The sequence below is a fragment of the Nycticebus coucang genome, chromosome 4 (assembly GCF_027406575.1).
Source record: "Nycticebus coucang isolate mNycCou1 chromosome 4, mNycCou1.pri, whole genome shotgun sequence".
NCBI lineage: Eukaryota > Metazoa > Chordata > Mammalia > Primates > Lorisidae > Nycticebus > Nycticebus coucang.
In genome coordinates, this window is record NC_069783.1 from 148,048,005 (window position 1) to 148,056,555 (window position 8,551).

The following is an 8,551-nucleotide window of genomic DNA, read 5'->3' on the forward strand; positions in this document are numbered from 1 at the left end:
TTGCCCAAGACCCTATTTCTTAGCCTCCAAGTCAAAAGCATATTTTTCTTTCCAGAAGTTGCCCCATGCCTGGCTGGGGTCAGGCTCTCATTTCCAAACATGGAGACCGTTGACCATCTCCAAACTTCACGCATCAGCTAGTTACAAGAAAGCTTTGAAGTGAGGTGGTTTCCTCTTACAATGACAGCTTTTTTTTTTTTTTTGTCTATGTTAAATAATCAGCTGGGGACCTTTAAGCAACTGCATGATGGGCAAATTTCAACCTTTCTGGATCTTTGTTTCTTCCAACGTAAATAAGGAGGTGGGCCATGAAGATACTCAGGTGTCTTCTAACATGAACGTCTGGGGTCTGAACTCCTTTCCTTTTCTCCAGTGTCTACCCTGTGCCGTGTGGGCAAAGTACAGACATACCATGACACTGATGAAGACTCGGATGTTGATTCCTTGTAGCCACCTCTCACGAGGCTAAACTAACCACAGAAGGAACAGGGAATGACACTTGGGGTGGGATTCAGAGACATCCACAGTCCTGGCTCTGACTTTGCAAGTGACCAGCTCCCCAGAGGTTTCCAGTATTCGCATCTAAGACCAGGAAGTGACTGTGGTTGCAAACTGTGCTCCTGAGCCCTTTCCGGGATGCCTGGCAGAGGGGAGGGGCACAGTGGGAAGTGGACCCTGGGCTGCTCACTGCCACTGCATGGCTGCTCCTCTGTGTCACACATTGGCCTTTTGTAAAAGAACTGGGTCTAAAGACAAGGCACTGCCATGGATAATTTGGAAACCACTGGGCTGGGTGATCCAGATTAGACATTTGATGACTCTACTCCCCGGAAGCTATCTTGCCTTGATTGCTAGACTTACACAAATGACAAATGGGTTTAGGTAAATCATTAAAGTCACAAAGCTAAACGTGAATCACTGTTACAAAGGATTCCTTTGTCTCTCCTCTGACCCATTTCATCCGGGCTCTCGATGCTGGACTTTAAACTTCCACATACATTATTCATTCTAGCTCACAAAAGGGGAATCCAGAGAAGTCTGCGGAAAGCAGGATTACTTTTTTCCTGTAATGAAATTCTACTTTCTGACTCAGCGCCCATAGCACAGTGGTTATGGCACAGCCACATACACCGAGAGTGGCAGCCCGGGCCAACTAAACAACCGCAACAAAAAAATAGCTGGGCGTTGTGGCAGGCGCCGGTAGTCCCAGCTACTTGGGAGGCTGAGGCAACAGAATTGCTTAAGCCCAAGAGTTTGAGGTTGCTGTGAGCTGTGATGCCTCGGTAGTGAGGACAACATAGTGAGACCCTATCTCAAAAAAAAAAAAAAAAGAAAGAAAGAAATTATACTGTTCTGTTATTCTGTACTGGCCATGGCAGCTCATGGGTGGCTCTCAGCACTTTAGAAGGTCAAGGTAAGAGGATTCCTTGTGCCCAGGACTTCAACCCCAGACTGGGCAATAGTTAGACCCCCATCTCTACAAAAAGGAAAAAAAAGTAGGAGGCACAGTGATGCATGTCTGTTATTCCAGCTACTTAGGAGGCTGAGGCTCCTAAGCTCATCTGAATCCAAGAGTTTGAGTTTTCAGTAAGCTAGGCTGATGCCACTGTACTCTAATCCAGGCAACAGAGTAAGACCTTGTCTAAGAAAAAAAAAAAAAGAGAGAGAGAAAGAGAGAGATTCTACTACTTTAAAATGTCCAGGGACTGTGCCTGTGGCTCAGAGGGTAGGGTTCTGGCCCCATATACTGAGGGTGGCGGGTTCAAACCAGCCCCTGGCCAAACTGCAACAACAACAGAAAAATAGCCAGGAGTTGTGGCGGGTGCCTGTAGTTTCAGCTACTCAGGAGACTGAGGCAAGAGAATCGCCTAAATTCAGGAGTTGGAGGTTGCTGTGAGCCATGTAACACCACGACACTCTACCGAGGGCAATAAAGTGAGACTCTGTTTCTACAAAAATAAAAATAAAATAAAATGTCCAGATAGGGAGTGGAGTATGACAAGTGGGGTCCCCAAATATTGCACAGTAAACAATATTTAGATGTTCTACTGGTCAGCCAGGCTCCTGTAATCCTAACACTCTGGAGGCTGAGGCAGGTGGATTGTTTGAGGTCAGGAGTTGGAGACCAACCTAAGCAAGAGCGAGACCTCTGTCTCTACTAAAAATAGAAAACCTAGCTGAGCATTGTAGCAGCACCTGCAGTCCAGCTACTCAAGAGGCTGAGGGGACAGGTTCACTTGAACCTGGGTCTTTGAGGTTGCTGTGAACAAGGCTGATGCCACAGCACTCTAGCTGGGGCAACAGAATAAGACTCTATTTCAACAACAACAACAAAAAAGGATATTCTAATGGCAATGAATATAAAATAATTTAATGTTTTTGCAAAAGGCTTGCTTTATTTGCCAATTAATATGGCGTAGAATACTTTGAATAAAAGCATGATGGGTTATGGGTCTGAACTGAACTGAATTGAATTGAATGGTGTCCCCTCAGAAGATGTTGCAGTTTTGGCCTCTTCATTCCCTCCCAACCTGGGATTGTGATCTTATTTGGTAAAAGGGTCTTTGAGGAGTTACTCAAGTTAAAATGAGGCCATTAGGGTAGGTCCTGATCCAGGATGACTAGGGATGACTGGGGTCCTTTATCAAAGGGGAAATCTAGACACAGAGGGACCGTGGTACAGAGGTGAAGCCACAAAGAGAACGTCATCCACAGGCTGAAGATCTCTTGAAGCCACCAGAAGCCAGGAGGGTGGAGTGGGTTCTCTCCCACGGTCCTCCAAAGGACAAAGCCCTGACAACACCTCGATGTCAAAATGGAACTGGGAGAGAGTAAATTTTTTTCTGTTTGTTCCTTTGGTGTTTTTTGAGACAGGGTCTCACTCTGCTGTAGAAATGAAGGACACAGAAGTGCTGCAGTTTAACATCATACCTTACAACTCTTGACTGAGGCAATCCACCCACATAAATGGGATCCTTATCTAGATGACTGCGGTCAGAAGATACTCCCAGAGTCTCGCCTTGCTTAGTCTCTTTGTAACTAGTGTTGTACGTGATGACCGCTAGGAGACCTAAAAGGAGGTTGAAAGGAAGAGGCAAGGAAATGAAAATCACTTTCTATATTAAAGTAAAATGCACACGTCTGCTGACAAAGTTCATTTACGAAGACATCTTCTTTTAAATTCTGCAAATTTGACCAGCTGATGTTCTGGGCTATTAAAAGACAAGTGAGAAATCTTCTTGACCAAAGTCAATAAATCCAATATACACGTTGATAAATGACAGCAGTACGGGTGTGGAAGAAAACAGAATGGATTTGATGTTTGATCTCAATTCAGCATTTAATGTTAAATAATGTACATGGGGGCGGCGCCTGTGGATCAAGGAGTAGGGCCTGGCCCCATATACTGGAGGTGGCCGGTTCAAACACGGCCCCAGACAAAAACTGCAACAACAAAAAAGTGTAATTGGAAACCACAGCTAATTATCATACTATTCCTCCCACAAACTGTGAATTTTGTTGCTTAATATACCAAAGACAATGGCTTTCAATTAGAATATTATTTAAGAATGCCTAGGAAACTAAAGTAGAATAAGGATTGCTGCTTTTAGAAGAATTTGACGGGCAGCAGCCGAATCCATTTGGGCACCTACCTTGTTTCCGGTTTCGCTGAAAGGCAATTTTGTACCAGGTCATGTCGTTGTAACATCTGTCTGTAATAAGAGCAAGAGGTCCCGAACCCAGGTAAACAGTAACTTTCACTCTGCCGTGGACCAACTTGATGGATATAAAGTCTTTCTGTAAAGAAAAGAACACATTTCCCCATGGCTATATCTGGATCCCACGTGTCCCTTTCCCTTCAAGTCAGGAATGGCAGAAAACTAAAATCAAACTCAGAAAACTGGATCTGGCCCCATCACCAGACGTCTATGCTATAAAACTAAAAATGTCCATGAAGGTTTTCTGGAATACTACACAAATAAGAATGAAAACATCCTAGTTGCTATGAAAATCTACACAAATAAGAATGAAACCATCTTCGTTGCTATGAAAATTTACATAAATAAGAATGAAACCACTCTTGTTGCTATGAAAATCCACGCAAATAAGAATGAAACCATCCTCATTGCTATGAAAATCTACAATTTTCATAAGAGAAGTGGAATCTCTTTGGATCTTTTTTATTCAGACTGAGAAATGGGCCAGTCCTAAAAAATAAAAATAGAAGACGGAGAGATGGAAATTACCAGCACAGGAGAGGAAGGTGGGATCGTGACATTCCTATGAGTGCAATTTAAATAAGGTTCCTGTGCTTGCAGTGAACAGAGAACAAAATATATTATTTGAACTCAAAACTTAATAACAAATGTTTAACTGATATGTGTAATGACTGGAAGACTGGTTTCCACTTGGTGCTCTTTTATACGTCCCAAAGGTTCTTTTTCTTTCTTTCTTTTTTTTTTTTTTGGCCAGGGCTGGGTTTGAACCCGCCACCTCTGGCATATGGGGCTAGCACCCTACTCCTTTGAGCCACAGGTGCCGCCCAGTCCCAAAGGTTCTATAGCAGCGGTTCTCAACCTATGGGTTGAGACCCCTTGGGACCGTATTAAAGATTCGCAGCATTAGGAAGGTTGAGAAGCACTGTTCTACAGTAAATTCATATTAATATAATAAATGATGCAAAATGGGGATATTGTATGACATACATACCTATATATTAGTATATGTTCATAAACTCACGTGGCATACATATGTATGATTTAATTAGAAAATCCTCACTAAACAAAAGTAAATTCATAGCAATACAAACGTGTGTACATGGGAGGGCTTCGTGCCCAGAGAGACTCTTACTGTGCCATTGGAAGCCAGGTAGAGAAGAAGTCCATTGGGTGAAAAGGTACTGAAGAGCATTATTATCTGGGTCACAGTCGCCTGAAGCGTCTTCTCCACAAGAGAGTACCCACTCCCATCAAAATGGAAGGAAGAGTCTTCATTCTGGGAGCTACAAAGCAGAAGAGACAAGATACAATCCATTTTCAAGACGGTTAAGAGAACAAACAATAGGTTTATTGATTTCTCTCTCACAAAATTTACGGTAGAGCTATTAGTCATAAATTGATAACATTAATACTTTGATAACATTAATTAGATAAACCAGCATACATTAGAACCTCTTGAAGTTGACCACTCAAGGGAGTGTAACAAATTGGTCAACATACAGAGGTGGTCACCATAAGAAACTAGGCCTACTGTACTGATATGTACATGTAGTGCATGTCCTGTGGTCCACCACCTCCCTACACTGACCACTCCCTTAAGTTGCCCTAATTTTCATACACCGACATGCATCACAGTACTCAATGTATAACAGGCCTAGGTCTTTATGTTGACCACCTTCGTATGTTGACCTGTTTGGTGCAGCCCCTTGAGTGGTCAACTTACAGAAGGTCTACTACCACATGCTTGCCTCTAGTTTAAGCCAGTTGCTTTATAAGGAAAAGCAAGTTAATGTAGGCAGTGTTCACTCTAGTAAGAAGAAAGTTTTTCACAGGAGGATAATGCTATAAATATTTCTACTTTTCTAGATTTGTTTGTTTGTTCTAGTTTTCTTCAATGTAACTATCTTTTCTTAATTCCAGTGCCCTCAACAGAACAATTTTTATATTGGCATTTATCATCTTGTGCCGTTTTATTTTTTAACTCACTTCATTTATTTATTTAGAGACAGAGACTCACTCTTTCCCCAAGCTAGATTGCCCTGGAAACACTTTAGCTCACAACAATCTCAAACTCCTGTACTTAAGTGATCCTCCTGCCTCAGCCTCTCCAGTAGCTGTGACTACTGGCTTCTGCCATCATGCCTGGCTAATTTTTCTATTTTTAGAAAAGGCAGGGTTTCTTCTTACTCAGGCTGGTCTTGAACTCCTAAGCTCAAGGGATCCTCCCACCTCAGCCTACCGGAGTGCTAGAATTGTAGGTGGGAGCCACCACCCCCAGCCACCCTCTGCTGGTTTTAACTAATACATCAGGTAAAATAGTATTATATGGAAAACAAACATGTACCAGAAGGATCATTAAAAAAATCATTGAGGCTTGGCGCCCGTAGCACAGTGGTTACGTCACCAGCCACATACACTGACATTGGCGGGTTCGAACCTGGCCTGGGCCAGCTGGACAACAATGACAACTGCAACAACAACAACAACAAAATGGCCGGGTGTTGTGGCGGCGCCTGAAGTCCCAGATACTCGGGAGGCTGAGGCAATAGTTTGAGTGTGACACCACAGCACTCTACCGAGGGCAAGATAGTGAGACTCTGTCTCAAAAGAAAAAAAAGAAAAAATCATAGATATCCTCAAAAATCTGCCTGATAAGTTTAAAGACCTGCTTTACTTTGTGGGGTGAATGTATAGCTTACAACAGACCTACACTGGAAGGCCAGGGCACTGCTCAGATAAGTGTGTTCCACACTAGACCTCCACCGGAGGGCCAGGGCACAGCTCAGGTAAGCGTGTTCCACACCAGACCTGCACCGGAGGGCCAGGGCACAGATCAGATAAGTGTGTTCCACACCAGACCTGCACAGGAGGGCCAGGGCACAGCTCAGGTAAGGGTGTTCCACACCAGACTTGCACCGGAGGGCCAGGGCACAGCTCAGGTAAGCTTGTTCCACACCAGACCTGCACCGGAGGGCCAGGGCACAGCTCAGGTAAGCGTGTTCCACACCAGACCTGCACCAGAGGGCCAGGGCACTGCTCAGGTAAGCGTGTTCCACACCAGACCTGCACTGGAGGGCCAGGGCACTGCTCAGGTAAGCGTGTTCCACACCAGACCTGCACTGGAGGGCCAGGGCACTGCTCAGGTAAGCGTGTTCCACACCAGACCTGCACCGGAAGGCCAGGGCACAGCTCAGTTAAGTGTGTTCCCTGGTCTTCCTCCTATACTTCAAAAGGCTGACTGGACTCACTGTTCATTTAGAGTAATTTATCTGGGACACAACATAGTTATCTTTTAAACGTAATTTTTTGGACTATAGCATAGGGCTTGAGAATAAAATCTGGATTAGGATGGTTTGGGGGTAAGAATTCGCCCTCTCCCTAAGTGAAGGTGTAACAACCAAACCCAGTGCCTCATGTCCCAGCAAGACGGGACAACCAGTGAGAAGAAAGAGTCCCCAAGCTGAGGAAACAAAACAAAATAAAGAACAGCAGTGCTTTGTAAGCCTGAGGTTTCACATTTACAGCTACCTGCATTCTTGCTTTTTCAAAAACTTCCATCATGTGATCTCTTTTAGGAGGTGTAATTCCCAGGAAATGCACTCTGCATAAATTCTTAAAACAGTGTGGTTTGATTCTGAAGTTTTTGTGCTAAAAACTTTGGCTGCAGTCACAGACTCCAGAACCAGATGCCTGGAGTTCAAATCCCAGTTTCCCAATTTACTAGCTGTGAGAACTCAGAAAAGTTACTTAACCAGTGTCCCATTTTCTTCATCTGTAAAATTTCTAATAATACAACCTCTCTGGGAGTGCTATGCATGAGTTAGAATACATAAAGTTCTTGAACCGGTGCCTGGCCCCCAGCAGATGCTCACACTACATGAGCTCTTCTGACTCTGCTGTGTTCCAAGCTCCTCCCTACGCTCCCTCCATCAGGCCTATTAAAAGCTGAGCCACCTCAAAGATTACATGCCTTGCCACAGACACACCCCAAGAAACTGAAGTTTCAAAGAAAACTCTGGATATCTGTCTCGTCCCTGTGCAGACACCTTCTCTCCCAGACCCTGAAAGCAATCTTTTCTCAGGAAGGTGAGTCCTGAGCCCTTCCTTCAACAGGGCCTGTTCAAGCCAGGCAGCTGTGCAGGATGAATTCACATAAAATGATGACTGATGAGACTGTCTGCAGGCTCGTACCCCTGGGGGCAGTGGCATGTTTCTGGGGCCTCCCCACTTCCCCGGGTTCTCAGGGGCCACTGCAGGATTTTGTTCTATGACCAGAGGCTCATATGAGTCTCCAGTTAGCCCCAGGGCCTGTCCCCAAGGGGGCCATAGGAAGATGGCTCCAGCCTTGCGCCCAGGTGAAGGACACAAGACAGCACTTTGTGGATAGCTCTGTTCTTGAACTTGGAAATGCCCCCATTATTCTGAGGGCACATGTGGGAGCCACATAGTCAGCAAACCCAGCTATCAGTCCTGTGAGTCTGGAGGACTCACCAGCCCTCCCTGATCTCCAGCTTGTCATTCCTGAGATTCAGATAATCCTGTGTTGACCTTAGAGCAAGTGCGCGGGGGTGATGTGGGGTGTGAGATAATCCTGGGCCTTGTGTTGAGGCTGCTGCCTCTGCTGCCCTTCACACACCTTGGCACAGCCCCTCACAGCTGCTTTTTGTATACAGGCCATTTCCCTAACCATGAGCTATCCCAGGAGACAGACTGTGTGGCTGATGTAGACTCAGCCAGTGCCTAAGAAAAGGCCCTGGTCCAAGGTCAGCTGGTGGCCAACACTGTCACCACAGCCACTCTTAAGTAATGCAAGGATTTCACCCATTAACTAA

The 8,551-nt window shown here is 45.0% G+C and overlaps 1 long non-coding RNA gene across 1 annotated transcript in view; it reads right to left on the minus strand.

The window, feature by feature from the left end:
- Positions 1 to 4,884: 4,884 nt before the first annotated feature.
- Positions 4,885 to 8,551, minus strand: part of LOC128583192 (uncharacterized) — a 13,533-nt gene continuing 9,866 nt past the window's right edge. Inside the window, exon 5 of the long non-coding RNA XR_008379417.1 lies at positions 4,885 to 5,002. This is a non-coding gene — a long non-coding RNA (uncharacterized LOC128583192). The remainder of the gene's footprint in view (positions 5,003 to 8,551) is intronic.